The following is a 20,281-nucleotide window of genomic DNA, read 5'->3' on the forward strand; positions in this document are numbered from 1 at the left end:
ACCTCAACACGCGCTGGTCTGCTCGACCCTGATCCCGATTTCAATATACCCACAGCGCCGTGCGTGTGTCTGCATATACATGTGTGTGTACACATCCGCGTGATACGTATGTACATAACTTTTGTCAAATAATCAAATTACAAATATACGCTACTTGTTGCGGAAAAAAAGAAAAAAAGGAAAAAAAATATCGCGGACGGCACGCGCCTCGGCGAACGACAAAAGAGATAAAAAAAAAAATAAATAAAAAATGCGGCGAAATGATGAAAATTGAAGCGAATGAAAAGAATGAGTATTAATTCAATATAAGTGATCGAAAAAAAGAAAAAAGAAAGAAACAATCATTTACACCCCGGGGTCGCTGAACTCCTTCCTCCTCTTTGCTTGATGGACATTATAATAATATATGTATAAACATGCACCGATGTTAAATAGCATGTATATGTATGTACACATACACAATCGACTGTATGTGCGTAAATTAATGGAATGTGATCAAATTCGCGAATAACATGTACAGCTTATTTGTGCAATATACACGTAGTAGTATAACGTGACGAACTTCGACGAAATTCTTGTTTCTAATAGACGCCGGAAAGCAAGAGACTGCAATCATGTACATATTGAATAAAATTTTAATCTAGGAAACCGATCGCCAAGTTTCTTTTTCTTCCTCTCTACTTTGCTTCGAATTCCTAGCTTCTGAATTATTGAAACAAATCTCGGAACGAATGAGTCAGATTTCGAGGACGAAATGAAGGAAAATTCCCCAAGTTGAATCGAATATCAGAGAAAATAAAAGTGATAAAAAAAAAAAAATAAATAAAATAAATAAAAAAAGTTAATAACAAGGAATACGGGGGCGGGGAAGGGAAACGCGCGGGTGCGCGGTATTTCACATAATTTCGTCGTTCAACACGAAAAGCAGGAAATGGGGGATGCTGGCGTGACGAGGAGTCGTCGGCGTCGGCGTATATCTTTTGAGGTTCAAAGTGATACAGTTGTTTAGTTCCAGCGTATACATATATTTGTCGTTTAACGGTCGGGACGATTATGAATTACTAAACCGCTAAATTTCGCCTGAAATACGCACGATATGCGGATAAATTTTGAAAAATCGTGATTTAAAAGGACTCGCGTCGATGTGTCGAAGGAGATACGAAGCAGAAATGATGAAAAAAAAAAAAAATCTAAAAAGCAAAAACACCAAATATATAATCGGACAAGGAAGCAAAGCGATAAATAAATATACGATGTCATTATTATGTGCACTTACACGTACGCGGTGAGCGATACCGCTGCGCGTGATGAGAGCTACCGACTAGTTTGCAGAGCCGGTAGTTTAAGTCTTCTCTGCGCGATGATTTTTTATCACTCATTTATCTCGACTATTTCTATTGTTTTTTATTCCTCTCTCTCTCTCTATCTCTGGCTCTCTTTCTTCTTCTTTTAATCGATTCGAAAAGCGGATCGGAGGGCGAAGAAGAAGAGGGGGGCAAATAAGAGGAGTATCCGAGGTAGGTACAACAACGTTTTGTACGAGGAGAACGACCAACGACGATTCAGAGACGAGTGCCTATAACTCGGCGCTGAACGCGGGGCGCAGTAGTTTATAGCAATTCACGTTGATAATTAAAATCGATAATTATCGGGGCTTAATAACCGGTCGTTGTCGTTAAGCCTAACGAATAGTAGTCGGGGCATTTCGAACGATCTTATTTTGTTTCTCCTTCTCCTCCTCCTCCTTCTCCTCTTCTTCCCCGTGTCAAGGAAAGGGCTTTTGCCTCCTCCTCGACGAGAAGGGCGTACACGCGTGTGGATATGTCGGTACTGACCCGCTCCATCCAGACTCGGCGTGGAAGAATCAAGAAGAGAATCTCTCTCTCTCTCTCCCTCTAACCCTGGGAACCCGGGGGTGGAGGAGAGATTCTTGCGCATATATGCAAGAGAAGAGCAAAGTCACTCCTTTAAATTGAAGGAGAATCCTGCGGGCAGGAGAGGGAAGGGAAAAAATAATATTATGGATAAAAAATAAACCGTATATGTATACCTCGGCATATGCACAGGCAATGTTTGTACGTATCACGAGACCCTCGTCTCTGCGGGGTGGTTGTTAATAACGCGCGTGGAGTAACATCGTTTCTCGATGCTTCGTTCGCGGTAGATGGTGTGGGTGTGTATACTTTTATACACTTTTCAGAATTTTCTTATCCCGTTGAAGAGGATTGGTGAAAATTCGAAAATTGACAAGTTTCTCACACGATTGCTTTGTCTGATGGAGTTGGAATTGCGTTTTTAAAGTACCCGCAACTGTAAATCGAAATCACGTGTGACTTTTCATATTCTTGCGCAACTTTGATATTCGTTTCCTACGTTACGCCAACGATACGCGGGAAAAACCTCGCAAGATCCCATATCGTAATCGTGGGTAGATTTATCATCAAATTTTTACGAGCACAGCGGTAAATTAAGATTCATTTTTAGGCAAATGTTCCCTTTGTAATTGAAAACGGAGTTGGTAAAAAAAAAAAAAAAACACATTTAGAAAAAGAAAGCACGGCAAGACAATTCAAAGGGTAGAAACAAAAGCCCCGCCCTCACGCGTATCTCTCCGTTCGATATAAATAAATGTCTGTCAAAAATTCAATACAACAAATCATCGTACGCGGTTGAGTATAAATCGTTAGGTCAATTTCTGCACGAACACGTTTGAAAAATAAAGAAGAAAAATCGAAAGAGGATCGAAAGAGCGAGAAAGGGAAGAGCCAAAATTTTCTGCCAACTCTTCGCGTGGCATATCGTCCATGTCATAGGTCCTGATATACAATGCAAGCATGCATATACACACATAATACGCCACGGGCATCACCAAAGGCGTAAAGAATAGACGAGGCACGCACATGTGTTCGTCATTTGTCATTTGACATTCTCGTGTCTTCGCTTTTTAATTCACGAGTTCAGTCTCCTCTCCTCTCCTCTCCTCTCCTCTCCGCGACGCTCCTCGTCGCTTCAGATGTTACATCCGCGTGTGGGTGTCCGCCACAGCACGCATTGCGCGTGTACGCATACATATGCACGCATTTAAACGCGCGCACGGATGCGTCATGCGTATTCAAATTTTCTATCCCGTTCGAAAGCGCACGCTTCGTCCCTTAAGGGTTCGTCACGATCGTGGCACGTTATAAATCCGCGTTTGTGTTACGGTGAAGTGCACTGCAGGTATATATACACCCATATAATATAATATAGTATATACATATACACGTATATAAATTCGTGGACAGGTACGCGGGCGCCTATTGAACGCTAGTGTGTGTGTGTGTGTGTGTATCTCTCTCTCTCTCTCTGTGCGTGCTTGTGTGCTGCGGGGATATATAAGAAGAAAAAGACGAAGAAGAAGGAGAAGAATTCCTTTGGCGATATTATATCCTGATGCTTTTTTTACTGGTTTATGGGATTTTTTTCACGCTGTAAGCCAAGTCGTACATCAGGAGAAGAGGGCTGCTGCTGCTTGCCGTCTTCCCTCTCTCTATCTCCATCTCTCTCTCAGTCTGCGGCCTCCGTGAACGAGCAGCAATGGTAGCTCACAAGTCTCGACGATAGGGGAATAAAGAGAGAAGAAAGTAATGAAAATAAAATAAAGGATATAAAGAAAGAAGGTAAGAAAATATAAAATGAAAATAAAATTTAGAAAAAAAGAAAAGATGCATAAAACGTAAAAATAAAAAATAATAAAACGTAAACACACAGGCACACGGACTACGGACAAATGCCAGTCGCCGTAAAAACAACAACTGAAAGTATTAAAAAGTTTAGACCTTTTATTACTACTATACTCCTTTCGCTGCCTCCTAGGAGGTAGAGTCACTCGCGCTTATGTATTTTATTATGTACAGACGTATCAACGAGACAAGCTGAAGAATCAAGACCAACCGTCCGTTCGTGAATGATTTAAAAAACAGAGAAAAAAAAAAGAAAGAAAAAAGAAAAGAAGGTGCAACTTGCGACAGTTGGGCGTAGAGCGCAGGGTGGAATTTGCTGTCCGAGGATAGGAGTTGCAGAAAGCAGAATTCACACGGCGAATACTCGTCGTAGGTGTAACCCACCAATAAAGCGAAGGAAGAACAGTAAACGAGGGTGAGAAGCGACTTTGGATATGAGCAAGCAAACGGCGATGATAACAACGGAGATAAAATACGGTTAAATTTGCGTTTGTAAAAGGTAACGACGCAGGTAGAAGGTAGGATTTGTGAAATCAAATATTGTTAGAAATAACGCGTTTGCAAGCGAGATCAAGGAGTGCCGTGCTTGCAGAGGTTGAACAACCGAGCCCTGTTGCTACCTGTATTGTAAATCGAGGAGAATTTTAATCTGAACAAACCCGCACCCGTTACTGGGTTATAACTGGGTTATAACACGTAGTATGCAACACTTTGCGACCCGATGCCGCGTGGATGGCGGTGCGTAGGATACACACAACCACCGCTCGCGTTACTATAATTTACGACGATAAGAAAAGAGAGGCGGAAGAAAAAAAAGGAGGTAAATAGGATAAAAACTCTTTAAGGAAAGCCGATCGACGTTGGCCGAAGAGAAAAAGAACGAAAACTCGAGGCACGCGCTCGCGACTCGAATCGTCGACCGACGAAAAACTCTCGCAATCAAACACGGCGCAAAAGTTCGGGTGCAGTGTCCGAATTCGATCGATCGCTACAATTTTCTCCACGCGATATTCCACTTTTTATTTTTATCTCTCTCTCCTTCTTCCCAGGTCGGATCGTTCGAAAGTGTGTCAGATTCCTCGTTCGTTTTGCTCGTCCTTTATTTTCCTCCGCGTCGAAGGAGCGGAAAGCCCGGCTCTTTAACGCGCCTTAGGACGAGCGATGACGTAATCGCGAGAGAACCACGTGCGTGTGCCGCGAGAGTATTTATTTACACGCGAGAAAACGGAAGCGAATTTAGCGAAACCAGGTGGAGGTGCGACGAGCGAGTTGGACGGTGACGGAGTCTCCTTTTCCTCTAATATTTCCCTTGACAAAAAACATTCCCCGCGAGCAAGCTTACGCGTGAGACAGCCGTCGAAGGAGCGAAAAGCGACGCGGTGATTTAGAACGGCTCGTCATCATCCGGTCACGGAGGTAAGAGCCGAAGAGAGCTTCGAGGGATCGAATAGCCCGGATCCCGAAGGACCCATAACGATTTATCAGATTGTTGGTTTTTCGGCCGTCGCGCTGCCCGGGAACGAGGGGTTTCAAACTTAAAACCTCGGGAAACGACTATTCGACATTTTTCGTTATTCTTTTTACCACTTTATTGGTCATTCCGGAATTTCTCGGACGGCGCCTCGGTGTGAGACAGAAACAATTAAAAGTTAAAATTTAGACATTAAAGATTTTTAACGGCCGAACTACGTCGGACAGAGAAGGAAGGGTGGAGGGGGGGGGGGGGGGGGAGGAGAGATCCTCGCCCCGCTTCCCTAGGGAATAGTAGACGCGGAGGGAGGACGAAGAGGTGGAGAAAAACAACAACCGGCGAGATAAAGGACGAGGCCTAGTCGGTCCGGCAATAAAGATTCGGATTTCAAGATGTCTCAAATAATATTATACGTTCGTTGGCTGACGCGGCGAGGACGGATCGAAACTCTACGACGAGGTTGACGACGATTAATTTCGAGACGATGCCCTCGATCTCTTTTACGAATTCCCCGTTGCTTATTATACACCGACGAGGGTCGATTGTCTCTTTTATTACGACTCGACGATCCGTCGCAGTCCATTTTACAGGTAGGTACATGTAACGTGTAACGTCGTAGTGTATGAACTGGAGAATTGGGGAAAAAAAAACAAACGAATAAAGCGAGAGGGGGGAGGATCAGATAATATCATCGTTAGGTACATGTACCGATTCTTTCTTTACCTTGATAAAAGATTAAAATAATCTCTCGTTCCTCCGGCGGCAGGTCCACACGTTAATTATCATCATCGTCACAATTTAACAACAACAATACAGCTATCGATTCAGCGACAATCAATCAACTCCGTGTATAAATTAAACTATGTATTATCTCCTCTTCTCACCGCTTTCCGCACTGTTTCGATACACGAATCGTACGTAATTCGTTTATATACGACTTCACGCTACCATAATTATATTGTCAGTGGCGATAGTTCGACCGATTCCGCACCATTTCTTCGTCAAGCCCTTTCCTCTTCCTCTTCTTCTTCCTCTTCCTCTTCGTCTCCCTTCTTTCCTTCTGTTTTCTCACCACCCCTCACCGTTCGGCAAACTGTCAATAACACGCGCAGCGTCGCATCGCCGATTAGTATTACGATTACGGACACTGTCGGATCAAATTCACGCACACACACACTGCATGTACACCATAAACAACGCAACGACGGCCAAGGGTTATTGTCGGTGGGGCGGAGGGTTGGCGGGGCGGGGGGCAAGGGGGCAGGGGGAGAAGAGCTCCCTTCTTACTCCCCGTTCCATTTTATCGGCTCGCCAGTCTTCATCCGCATCGACATTGTTGTCCGTTCCATGGCTCTCTCTCTCTCTCTCTCTCTCTCTCTTTTCTCCTCCTTAAAACCACCCTCCGCTCCTCTCCGTTCAGCGTAAGTCACCCCGAACAATAATCTCGATCGATGCGATATCTTCCCGATGACGATCGACGGATCGCTTATCACCCTTTCCGTACGTTGCGATTAGCCGCCTCAAACCGAAGTGGAAGTGTCCTTGGTGTTCCGATCGTTGTACGCCTTGTATACAACCGTAACGCGCGACTCTTACGAACTTAAGAACGACGAACGAATGAGGGGTAAACGGGTTAAAACCGAAGATGAGAAAGGGGAAAACTGTTTGAAAAACGAAAAAAAAAAAACAAAAAAAAAAAGAAAAAAAAGAAAAGAAAAGAAAAAACGGGGATAACCGAAGCCGGTTGCAAAGAAACGGGGAAATTTTCCAAGCGATGCGATACGCGGCGTGGCCCGTCTCCGTGCAGTTTGAGGAAAAGTCGTGTGGCCGTCGAGAACCCGCAAGGCTCGCGCTCTCCTCGCAGGATCCAATTCTCGCCGCTCAAAGGTGGGATTCGAGTGCGCGTGGTTCGGCTGGCGCGAGATGACTGAACCCCACCACCGCCGAGGCGAGCTTGGACGAAAGGGTGGCGCGGAGCGAGCGGCGCGACGGCTCCTCTCCCTTTTCCCGCCTTCCCCGCCTTGCCGCCTTGCCGCCTTGCCGCCTACCGCGATACTCCGCGACGTTCTTCGTCGCACTTTTGCGGCACCGCCTGCGCCCCTCTTAGAGATTCGACGACGACGACGACGACGACGACGACCCTCCGCGAAAAGCTGACACTCTGCGCAAGCCGACGAACGATACCCACGTGCGTACCTCGATTCCTTCTTGCCTGCGAAACTCGGAATGATGTTTTATTACCGATTGAATTGTTCAGTTTTTTTACGATTAATCAAACTCGATTAGTCCACCGACTGGGTCATTTTTCATCGCCGTCGGTTTTTCGTTATTTACTCCCGTGAACGACGCGGTACAATTATCGATTCATGTCGTTCGAGTATCGATTGTTATCTTTGTCTTACTCGCTTAGTACCTGTTTGATGTTAATAGTCAATGATTAATGAATATTTTTACCTGAGATTGCAAAAATATTTTTAATCAAACTGTACGTTATCAGGAAACTTTCCCAATTAATTCGGACTACGTAATGAACTTTACCAAATTTTGATTTCGAATAAATGTATCCGTTTCAAAAAAAAATACAAAGTAATCGATTCATTTTTAGACTATTTTTAGAATAGACAAATCAATAAAAGTAAAAAAAGACAACCGCTTCTTTTGCTGATTAGCTAAGATATGTCTGTAAATAGAACAAAAAAAAAAAAACAAACATCCATTTTCTTAAAACAAACTGTTTATTTGAAATAATAATAATGAATGAAAATTTCGAGATATTTAGTTTTCGAAAAATTGTTCTCACGTTTTATGATAGATTTTGTTTTTGTTTTACCCAAACATGATGAATGAACGCGTTTTCACGTTCAACGAAAATTAGCTAGCATTTTCCTTGACATCTCTTCTCTGTCGGAGAATTTTGAACAGCAATTATTTCAAAGTAAACAGTCCATGTGCTGTCAATATTCTGTGAAATGTATACAGATGTCAGAGTACATTGTTTATTAATCTATGGTAATCGGTAGTTTCTTAATCAGGGTGCTAATAATACTCTTATGCGATAAACCGTCGATAATAATATCAGATAATTTATTCCGATGTAATGAAATATTTTTAATATTATTCTGTCGATTATAGAAATCTTGGATACCGATGTTTCCTTCCAGATCGCGAACAATTGTTCCACACTAGCAGTTTTTCGATTTTATTCTGTAGCAATGGCTCATTTTGTCCGATAAATTCTAACCGACAGAAATGTCTAGTTGTGCGATCTTTCGACTGTTTTTACCCTCGACCATTATCGACGAATATATTCTGATTGTGAGTGCAGATAATGAAATTATGTTTCATAGCTGTAACTAGAGAAGCTAGCGTGCATGTTTTATTATTGTCATTCCCACTGTTTTCTTGTCACTGTTGCGATAGTTTGATATTGGCGCACAGACTGAAAAAACTCAGCAAACTAGTCAAACAGTTCTAACGTTGCAATAACCAGAAAATGTACCGACGATAACTATGATTACACTAAATAGTTATTTGTGCCGCATTTTCTTGTAGTAATATTAACGCGTGAGAGGTAGACTAACCCAAAACGGGTCGAGCAAAATTCTTCGTGTAAGAATTACACAAAACAACTGCAATCTTGGGGTTTCTATCGTCCCTCGAAAAATCCTGACTTTCCTCAGTTTCCGCGTTAGGTAATCGTCGTGTAGTGAACAAGTCTGCATTCTTTGTTGACCCAATTGGGGACAGTGTAACGGAATCGTCAAGTTTTTTATTTTCATAAAACCAAATATTTCGTTTTTATATAATTTTTTTGAATGATTTGACTACTGTGAAATGTAAGCATGGATCGTATTTGATTATTCGTATTTAAAATGAGTTGTAAAAATACGCACGTAGACATAAGGGTATAAAAAATGTACTTTATTCTCAACTGAACCGAAATGTTGACCACGGTGTTCACTTTTTTGTTGATCTAATAAACGGGACGAAAGTGGCATATGATTCCCTCGTATACTTTGCAATTTTTTAATTTTTTTTTCACCATATGTGAGACCACCTAACAGCAAAAAACAATGTAATGAAGTTTTGCAATAAAAGGTATGTTTGATGTGCATTTTATTGTTTATCATATGTAAAACCGACTAAGCATTCAATTTCACCTATCCTAAAGAAGGTCCTATTATCCAAATTCATCTTACAAGGTAAAATCGAATACTTCACAATAATTAACAATCATCGATGCCACGTGACAGAGCACATTTTTAACTATATAACCTAAAATTTTCATCCCAATATCTTCAAAAGTATTAATGATATACAAAATTCAGTAAATAGCCAAAAAACAACGTCGACTTTTGTACATTCAAGGATTTGTATTGCCAATAAGAATTGAGATAATTTAAAAAACAAGTAATGTTTTGAAAACCACAAATCGAACACTCTTTTTATTAAAATAAAAATGAATAACTTTCTACGATCATCACAAGCGTCACAATTCCTGCTTAAAGGTCGCCGACCCTTTTCAGGTCAGTGTACCTGTCAAGTGCAGTAAAAATCATGCGTATCTCTCAGGGGTTAATAATACGTGAACAATTTGTAACGATAACCGTTTTACTACAACTTTCAAGTGACCATAACAAATGAAATATTTTTTCAGTACGCGTAATTTTTTTTTTTCATCATGTTAGCATCGTTGAATATTTAATTTTACAACATTGCATCGATACAGATTATGATCAACAGATTGTAATTGTGAATAGACCACTGAATAAGAAAAAGAAATTTTGTTTCCGACATTAAAGAAAAATAATTGTTTGGATAAAATCTGCTATCGTACACGAAAATCGAACAATCTTTTAACTAAAAATTTTTAATCACCTTGTAACGGTTTGAAATGAAGCATCGACATTCAAGCTTTCGTTCATAATTTGACTCTTGTATTTTTCAAAGCAATCTGTGCGTGGCTTAAGATTGCAGCAGTTTGACTGAATATCCGATTTGCGATCATCTCGTGATAGAATTAGTGAAGATGTCGATTTTTGGCCAACTGAAATGAGCTTCCTTGGATGTTTTGATGATTGTAATTTACAATATTAAGCTCGACTCAGTTGTTTAAAAACAAAAAAAATATCAGAAAATACCAACATCGTATGCAAATTTCAAGTATTAACCTGCAGGTAATGGTTGAAATACCTTAGGGAAGTAGAGTTTTTTTAACCGCAGGCTTTACGAGGAGGAAATCTGTACTCTTATTTTGAATGGCCGGAGGAAATGTTACTCGTACTTATTCCAAAGATCGAACTGCGTTTGAACTTGGCAACACTGGCGCACACATATAATCAAGATATGTGTATTGTTTAGATCATAAATTTGTCTATTTCTACTTAGCAATAAAGATTTTGTCTTTTCAATCTGGTACAACCGATAATCCGACTACATTTTTTGTTTCCAGCTCATGATCTACCAAAAAATTGAATATCTTGACCGTATAAAACATGCATCATCTCTATTATTATACCTATTAAAAAATACATTGATCTGCGAAGTAAATTCACCAATGCTGCAAGTTAAAAATATTTTCCAGTGGAAACTAGACGTTCGCATAACATACGTACACCTTGTAGCAAAAATGAACGTGCGCGTACCTCCCTTGCATGGAGGAGGTAAAAACATGGAGTAAACGGGTCATAAGAGTAAAATTCTATTTGCATGAATTTGCAGCAATATAAAATTTAAGCCGATAATTGAACCGCGTCTGCAGTAGGTACAAAAATCATCGTTCGTAACCGTAAAATGCGAAGACTTGGGCTTTTGTTGCAGTGAAATGCGTGCACGTACCTACGCTTATACTAAACGGCGAATTTCAAGTGCTAGAATTATGCGGCAACGAATAGTCGAGTATTTTCTTGATGTGCATAGGGAAGCGATTGTTGTTACAATTACCCCCCCCTAAACCGCAGTTGCATATTGCGGGCATCCATCCACGTATTATACCTAGCTGCCCACTGCCGGCTGGCTGCTACGCTGCTGCTGCTGCTGTTGTTGCTCCTTCGCCTTACGCGTTACAAACGATCCCACAGTCCGAGAAAGCATCGCGTAAAACGTACCTACCATTCTTACCGTAAATAAACACAGATGTAAATACCCGTCAACGCTTTGGAAGAGAGTAAGAAACATCGAATATATAACAGGAAGACATCCCGGCTCAACAATTGCCTCGATCGGACTAAAAATTTTTGTTTCTCCTAATATCGTCAATATTTCGAAATATCCCCGATCCGCTATTTTCTTATCTTTCACGTTCGTTCGCGAAACGATGGTATGCATTCAGAAGTAATCGTAGGGTGACAGTAGTCATTAGGAATAAGATACGACCTGATTTTGCGTATACCGTTTGAAGAAACAAAAAAAAAAAACGCTCTCAACACGATAGAATTGATCGTCAGCCATGATAAATACATAGGTATATTTTAACAACAAAACTACATCGCGATATAAAATAGCGATGCATATTGATATTACTCCTCGGGCAACTCGCGATGCGTCAAGAGCTGTGAAACTCGGATCGTGTCGAACTACGCGCTTTGAAATAGAATCCGTTGAAAAATCAGAAAACCTTTTATCTCCAAGCCGCGCCTTACGTTCGTACACGTGCGCGTACCTTATTGCATACTCCACACCCATACGTGATACCGTTGAACAATGATTGTTGAAAACCCCGGTGAAATTTATCATGTGGCTTAATTATATCCTTTCAAACTTCGGCACCACGACTTCGTGCCGCGGTGTTCTAGTTTCAAAAGTAAGCTGTAACTACACACGATACGTTATACCTGTACGAATATTACACGCGGAAGCGCTCTTTAAAAAATGAGATTTTTTTTTTTCCACACACACGCTGACGCTCGCGCGAATCAAAATTCGGTACGCGATGGTAGAATTTTAACAGCGGAAAAAGACCGCGGCGTAATGCAATAATAGCCGAGTTATGGGGGGAGGGGGGGTGTTTTGCCTTTTTTGCCCATCCTTTTTCCGTATTCCTGCGCACCCTTTCACGTGCCGCGGTACTCCGATTCATATATCTCTCACAACCCACCGAAGATTCCTCCTCCTCCTCCTCACGCTTCTCATCCTTCTCCTCTTTCCATATGCGAGCATCATCCTCTACTCGCTGCAGAGCTACTCGAATATCTGGCTGACACCATGAGCGCGCCCCGCTTGGTGGCGAGAAGGGCTTCTTCATTTTTTGAAAGGGTTGTCTCAAGCCGTTGTTGGAATATTTTGGTACCGCTATGCCACGGGAACCGAGACGGTTTTCCCCTACTTTTCACAGAATGTTGGTTCTACTTTATTTTTTTCATTTCTTACTTCTCAGTCCAATTCCACGGATGAAAAATCACATGCACGTGTCAAATTTTTGTTAAAAATAAATGCGAGATAATTAATCGTCGCGCAAGATTGTTGGTGTTTTTTTTTTTTTTTTCCTTTCACCAAACGTTCGTGGAAACGCCCGATAAAACGACAAAATTTCAAAGAGAAGAAATATTTCGTACAGCCATTATGTTTCCGGGCAAAGAAATCGACGCTTTTCCGTCAAGTTTTTAACCCTACTTTCCTCATTCCATTCTTCTTTCTTTCGTCGTTGTTTGAATTCTAATCGAGGCACTTACACATGGAAAAAATCGGGCGAAATTGGAATGTGGGAAAGTGGAGGGCACGCAGGGAACGAGTGGAAGGGTTACCGCAGGGAAAGATCCTCAACTTCCGAATGGGTTACGAGGGAATGAAAAGCCGAACAAAAGCGAGACGAGGAGTGCTGCTGCTGCCGCTGCTGCTGTGGGCTCGGCTTGAAAACCCGTTACGATTTTCCTAAAAAGTCTCTTTAGCAGCAATAAAATATCCCCTTACACAAGGTAGCCTATTAACTCAGGGTGTACCGTACGACGTGATCATATATGCGCATACATGTACGTACTGCACGTATTGTAATATATATACATATATATATATATCTGAATCCTGTAATTATCGCCATGTGCATACATAACGCTGAGAATATACCTGCAGGCCATAAATGAATTTCACAAATTTATCCTATCCCATTTTATAATAAAATATGAATATATATATAAATACATGTGTAGAGTTTTTGAGAACGATCACTGTATAATTATTATGATCTACGAACTAAAATCTTACTTGATTACCCGACGAAAAAAAAATCTAATTGCAAGACGCCAAGTTTCAGATTTTCGACGAAATTCTTATCAGTCACGCTGATCATCGCGTATTACAGAATGATATACAATTTCACTGAAATTTGGTGAGCGAATTTTGGACTCGGCGCGTTCAAGCCTGCGAAACGTGAGGGAATAAAAAATCGTTGGCCGATCAAATTTGTCCCTAAATCGTCGAAATTCGTCAGGTACGTGAATATAGACAGCACGCACACTCGGGCGTGTAAATATAAAATATCCCGCTATACAAGGTTCAATCGAATAACGCGGATGAAAGGGTTTCCCTACCGATCCCAATCTGCGATGCAGGGGGACGCCGGATCCTCATCCCCTGTGAGAAAACGTCCATTAAAGGAAAAATGATTCCCGTAAAAAATGAGCGCCGAGCCTGAGAAGACGGGATAGCTGGGCGAGAAGGACCCCGTGTCCCCGCATGCAGGGAGAGCAGCCCCACAGTCTAGCCACTCCTTGGTCCCGAGGGGTAAGGAAATCAAATCTTGGTTTCCGGATTTTCAGGTAGCAGCGACGCGCCCTTTACCTGGCTAAGGGATATTACGCCGACGGGGTGGAATCCCGAGGGTTAATCCGTCTTCCTCGGAAATTCTCGGAGAACGAGAAATGGGCGATAATAACGACAGCGGTAAGAGGAGAAAGAAACCTGGTAAGCGGTGCTTCCTCGATTTCAACTTGCGGACTCGTTATACGCAGCAGCGTGCATCGTGCGGCTCTCCTCCACCGGAACCCAACTATAGTGCGGTACGAAGAGATAAGTCGTTATCTGTCTTCCACACACGGCATAGACACGAGACACTCGCCAGCTCGTTACACTTGGTGATAAAATTTTCACTTCAAACGAGAAAAGAGAAATACACGCATTGTTCGAAGAACAAAAAAAACTGCAACTTTCACCGCGGTGATCGCACAGCTTGTATTACAACGACCCGTTTACGAGGCCTTTCCTTCCAATTCGAATTTTAGGTGAACGTCTTTCGAGGCGATTTTAGTACCGGTATCAGGATATCGAAATTGTAAGAAGCTGTGAAGTACAAATGTACGGAAAGTTTTGATAAAGTTTTGCGCACTTGTTAACAGACGTCAAGTAACGTTAACGTCACCAGACATCGAGGAGAAATTCATTATTTTGCAATTTTAAAACTACTTTCAAGGAGTTGGCGTTTGAAAAATACGGATGTGTTTGGTTCGGTGCGATTTACTGAATTCCAGACAATTCTAACGGTGCGAAGTAAAAATTTTTCCTAAACATGCGTCGTCACAGTAACGTTACTCACTTCGATCACGTTTCTATCGCGATTCCGCTCCAAAGAAAGATAACTTCGTTTCGTACGAGCGGTGAACAGGTATTTTACACGCGCGTTTACCTACCAAGAGTAAAACTCTAAGCTACAATTGAACTGCGGTGGGGCAAAACTGTTGTAACAGAGAGAACGCGGGTAGGTAACTACAGCCGTACAACCGTACCGGGGTTTAAAAATACCACGAGACTCTACTAGTCTCAGCCCTTCTTGTAGAAATATTAATTTTTTTATCTCCCCACGGCCATATGGTGCGGCGAGGCGAGCTATCTTCTTCTTTTTCTTCTTCTTCTTCTTCTCCTTCTTCGCGAGAGTTGAGGAAGAAGAAGAAGAAGAAGAGGAAGAAGAAGAGGCAGAAGTGCGCAAGAGAGAGATAGAGAGAGAGAGAGAGAGACAACGACAGGGAAAAAGGATTGAGAAAAGGGAAGAGTAGAGATATGGAAATAAAAAAGGTATATCGAAAAAACTTCACCAAAGAATATTTTTAGCCGGCGTGGCGCGGCCAGGACTTCTTCCAAGGTGTTTCGGGTGCGGGCTCAAGGCTTTCGGTGCCCGATGCTGCCGGGCGCTGCGCGCGCTGATAGAAAAGGGTTGGTTGCTCGCCTTCTTCTTACACATGCGTGCGCTTCCATGCGCCGCCTGGGCGTAGATCTCGGGGTCCCAGCCGCGTTTCCGCATCTCCGATTTTACGGTGTTTTTGTTTACGAATGTCATATTTCTGTGCGGGCACCGTCCTTCCTCTCCGTCTCTCTCTCTCTCTCTCTTTTCTCGTCGTCTAACGTGTCCCGACGAGAAATCTTCCTGCGACAGGGTCGACGAACCGCCTTTGGCATTCTCCGGCGTCTCTCTTCCCCGAAATCCGGCGAAACGCAGACCCGACTAGTTCCCTTACTTTTTTCTTATTCTTCCGATTCCTCCTTCTTATATATACACACTTTTCTATATGCATACGGAACAATAACTTTATCCCCCGACGCATGTACCCTGGGCTGTGTGTACCGCTGTCTTGTCTGCAGCCAGCGTATTATAACCGCTCCGAAATATTATGCGCGACTCGAGATTCAAATCTACTGTATTTAAGCGCACGGATGGATGCTGCTGCCGCGAATTCGAAAATTTTTCTTAACTCGTTTATTCTCTACGGCGTACCTAAATCCGCATTATACCGACATAAATTTGCAAATTATAACGGCAATGCGGATAATTCATCCGAGATTTACCTCCGATTATATACCGACGACGTCGCATCCTCCGACCGGACGAGAGAAGTTCTGTAGATAAAATTTACGGACGCCGTCGCGATTCTGTGCGAGGTAAGTAAAGCCTTGACCCTTCACCGAAGACGGTGTTTTTCAATCGATACACATTTCAATATATAATGATAAAAATTAGAGTGATATTTAAAAAATTCAACAAACAAACGATTCAAGTACCTGACAAGCGGATTACTCTTATTATAAACATTCGCTTGGACAATCACGATTATCACCATAATTGTCAACGGGAAGTACGGTGTGAATTTGAAAAAGAAAGAGAAAAAGGCTCGTTTCTTTCTTCGTGCCGCTATTTACGGTGTAACGATTCAAATATGCCCGCCTCAAATCAAAACCGGCACCCAGTTGTAATTTACTTACAGTGTGGATCACGTGGTTTCCGCCTTCCATCTGTTTTCTCGGAGATGTGCTCTCTCTGCCAAAATATCTATTCAGAGCACCACCAGAGTAAAATTGTCTTTCCTCACAAGTGTCTTCCTTTCTTTTAAAATTGAACTTTGACAATCATTAAAATAATTTTCTAATAAAAAATATCTTGGCAAAGATTACGCGACATCTTAATCAAGTCAGTGACAAGTGATGCATAAATTTTTTTCAATCATTTTCGAAAGTAGAACCGCATGGATCTACATGTAACTAAAACTTGAGTGATTATCAGGGAAACAATTCGAAACGTTAAAACGTCAAAACTTTACCGAACCCTGATCGAAAGAAAAGAGATATGACGCGAAATATTAATAAAGAAAGAACATGGCGACAATTTTATCGATAGGAGATAATTCACGTTTACAATATTAACATTATACATTTTTATGATAAACAATGTATGTTCATACAATATTATGTAACAGCAATTGCTTCAAATTGAAAAAATATCATACACTGAGAGATATTTTTAGTTCCGGTTACCGCTCAGTCCTCAACTATTTTCGTTTTTTATCACAATCAAAAAATATAGTTCTAGGTACAAAATGAAAATTAATTTTCTAGCCGTTACCGGTAAGTCTAGCCTATCCGTTACTATTCTTTCTCATTACGATAGCTGCAACTATATTTTCTTGCAACTGTTGCGAAAATTTAACGCTTGTGCAACGATAAATTGACGTTAATTAAAGCCTTATTTGACTAAAAGAGTAGTGTAAACCTCGCAAATTGATATTGCGTTGCAATTACCAAAATATAATAATTCCAACAATATACAAACAGTTTTTTTAACGATACCTGTTTTACTCAATTTTCCTAGCTACTATAAAAAAATGAAATTCTTCTCAACGATACACAAGAAAAATTCCTTGACAGGTATCCGTTTCAATTGTTTACAACACCGTCTTATAAAAGAGAATAAAAATTATAAAATATCCATCGTAACGACGACGATCGTTCCGAAAACCACGTTTTGGCCAATCAGACGGGTCCGAAGGCGTCCGAGGACGTCCTGGCGGTGAAAAAAAAGCAAGTGGGTCTAGGGGTTGAGAGGCGGCATCGAGAGAACTAAACGGGTGGATCGACGCACGTGCCCGAGGAACGCGTGAACAGTGCACGAACACGGAGGAGCCGAGTCGTGTAAGCGTGCGCCCGTGTAACGCACGGCAGGCGCCTGTTGCATTGACCAGGACTCTCGACCACCGTGGAATGTGGTCGGCCCGGGATACAGAGCCTGGTATAGTTACCTTTTTTTTGTCATAACATAATGCGTTATGTATAATAGCCCGACGCACGTAACGCACTCTAGCCTCGTTACATTGCATCGGGTCGCGGACTTATTGTTAGAGATCCGCGTGGGCGGATGGAAGTGCAGTCTCAGGCTGCAGCGCTCTCGCGTTCGTTCGCGTATTGTAATTACATGAATTATTTAATGTGTGGTCCTGAGTTGCGGCAGCACCGCGCCGTGACCGCCGGTTATCGCCGGCATATTTTCCCGGACGTCTACGTATGCGTTTATTACGCGTATGGGCATGCGTGTGCATATTGTCCGCGGATAGCTGCAGTTATGCAAGTTTCAATTTCCTTCCGTACGTACAACCCGATCTCATCCGCATTCGCCGTTCGGGAATCGTTATTGACTCGTCTATACCGGGGGTAGAAATTTTTGACGGAGCCGATTTTACTCGAAAACTGCAGGGAAACGAGGAATACGCCAGGTGTTGTGGTAATGTGTAGACTCGGTAGAACCAAGAGTGAAAATCGCTGCGTGTGGAGTAAAATTTTCTGCATTTATAGTAAAAAATATAGTTGGCACGGGTATTTTTTTTTTTTATCAAAAACCTTGATGTCAATCTTTTTTCTTGCAGTTTTGAGTAAAGTCTGCTCTTTTCTTTCTGCACTTCAGACGCTTATTGTAATCAATTTGGATCACGTATTTCCGGAAAGCAGGAAAAAAAGGAAAGCACGAAAATGTGTATAGTATATACGTACGCACACACACATATTTGTATATATGGTATATGCCTGCACACCGTGCACCTCGGGTACGTATTGTAATACCGACGTCAGCGTTAAGACGGAGCGATCTTTTCATTGACAAATAACCCTCGCTGAGTTTATTAACAACGAACAAGTCTAGGCTTTTTCTCTTCAAACGTGCAGAGATAGAGATAAATGCGTGGAAACACGACTTTAAAAGGGACTTTATACCTCGGCGATCCCTGCGCGGCAATTGATCTTATACGCGCGCACCTTTACACTATTCTCCTACAGGCGTTCATCAGTTTCGAGAATACGCTTTCACGTTATGCCTTACCTGCGGACACCGGCACGCTGTTGGATATACAAAGTATGTTAATGCCAACACATTTTTCCAACCTCGGAGGAAAAGGTTTCGAGTAAGATTTGCGTCAATTCGATACGCTCGTCTTTCATGACTATCTTCACAACGCGATTACTTTTTTTCAGCTTTGTTTTTTTTTTTTTTCTTACGTTAAACTTCACAAAATTTCGATGACACGGTGTATCAAAATCACTGTCGAATCGACCGTTTTTAAGTACGGCACATCAAAGCTGGCGCGAATGAAATCGTGACAACATCAATTATTCGTACGACCGTTTGAAAATATAATTTCAGCTCGAAAACAAAGTTAATTATATATTATACAACCGCGCTTACGTTACGGGCGATATTTATTTGACACTGATATCGCGCCGAGAATACGACAGAGCTGTGCTAAATGCGAAACAGGTGTTGGATGAAATCCGGTGTGATTTTGTAGAGCCTGAGTCACCGGAGGTTATTGTTACAGTTTCGAGCTTCTTTTGTACCCGGAGTTTTGTAAGCATAAGCACCTGGTGACTATTTGGTGACACCGTCCGTTGTACGAGTGGTTACTTAAATTCGGTGTTGTTTCAGCTCGATAATGTAGAGGCTTGGAGTTACTAGATCGGAAATAAAATACGCGTAGTCGAATTTTCCGTTCAAAAGGTCTCGCAATCGTAGAATTTCTTTTTATATATTCATAGAAGCTTGAAGTTCACTGTAAAAACGAATCGGCCGAAGACGGAAATGTTTAATATTCTACAGGTAGACGATTTATTTCCAACCGTGTATAATTATGGCCATACCATTGTGCACCGCAAAGTCGACGTTACCCATACAGCCCAGAAGGCGGTAACCGCGAAGCGGCCGTACATACGTGTCAACATCGATTACGGTATAACGTGATAAGCGGTTATAAAAAACCGTTTGGAAAACGCAGCCCGGCGTTAAAAAGGAAGACGTGTCATGTATACGTGTACGCGCATACGTATTATATTGTACAAGAGCGTCGAGTGATACTTGAAAAGAGAGAGAGAGAAAGGCAAGAAATGAAGAAGATTGAAGAGAAAAAAAAAAGGAAAACGAATAAAGAAAAAAGAAACGAAGCGGAAGAAGAGAGAAAAAAAAAAAAAAGATTGGAATGCAAATATGTCGCGATTGCGGTTCAGAATTCCTTTCTTGCGCTTTATACGCCTCTACGTATATAATACGTACGTACACCGCGTTTAACAGTGTAAGAGAAAGTGGCGTCAGTTTCAAGTGAAGAATTTTCTCTCGTTCCTTGACTCCTTCTTTACACAGGCTTTCTTTATTTCCACTACAACTTCGTGCGATATGTTACACTTTATAACTACACGTGTACGAAAAAAAAAAAAAATAAATAAAAAATAGACAATTTCGGTGAACGCTTCCTCAGAATTTAGGGCGTGTCGAAAGGTGGAGGAAGCAAGTGGAAGAAAAAAGAGAAAAAAAAAACGACAAATAATTAAATAAAAAATACAAATAAACGGAACA

At 41.7% G+C, this 20,281-nt stretch overlaps 1 protein-coding gene across 3 annotated transcripts in view; it reads right to left on the reverse strand.

The window, feature by feature from the left end:
• The window catches only part of LOC124306875 (uncharacterized), a 75,142-nt gene extending 68,260 nt beyond the window's left edge, over positions 1-6,882 (reverse strand). For 2 of the 3 annotated variants that reach the window (XM_046767982.1, XM_046767980.1), the window contains exon 1: positions 5,917-6,882. The gene's annotated coding sequence lies outside the window, so the exon portion shown is untranslated. The remainder of the gene's footprint in view (positions 1-5,916) is intronic. The other variant, XM_046767983.1, reaches the window with a different exon arrangement.
• Between the last annotated feature and the right edge of the window lie 13,399 nt (positions 6,883-20,281).

The sequence above is a fragment of the Neodiprion virginianus genome, chromosome 6, assembly GCF_021901495.1.
Source record: "Neodiprion virginianus isolate iyNeoVirg1 chromosome 6, iyNeoVirg1.1, whole genome shotgun sequence".
NCBI classification, from domain to species: domain Eukaryota; kingdom Metazoa; phylum Arthropoda; class Insecta; order Hymenoptera; family Diprionidae; genus Neodiprion; species Neodiprion virginianus.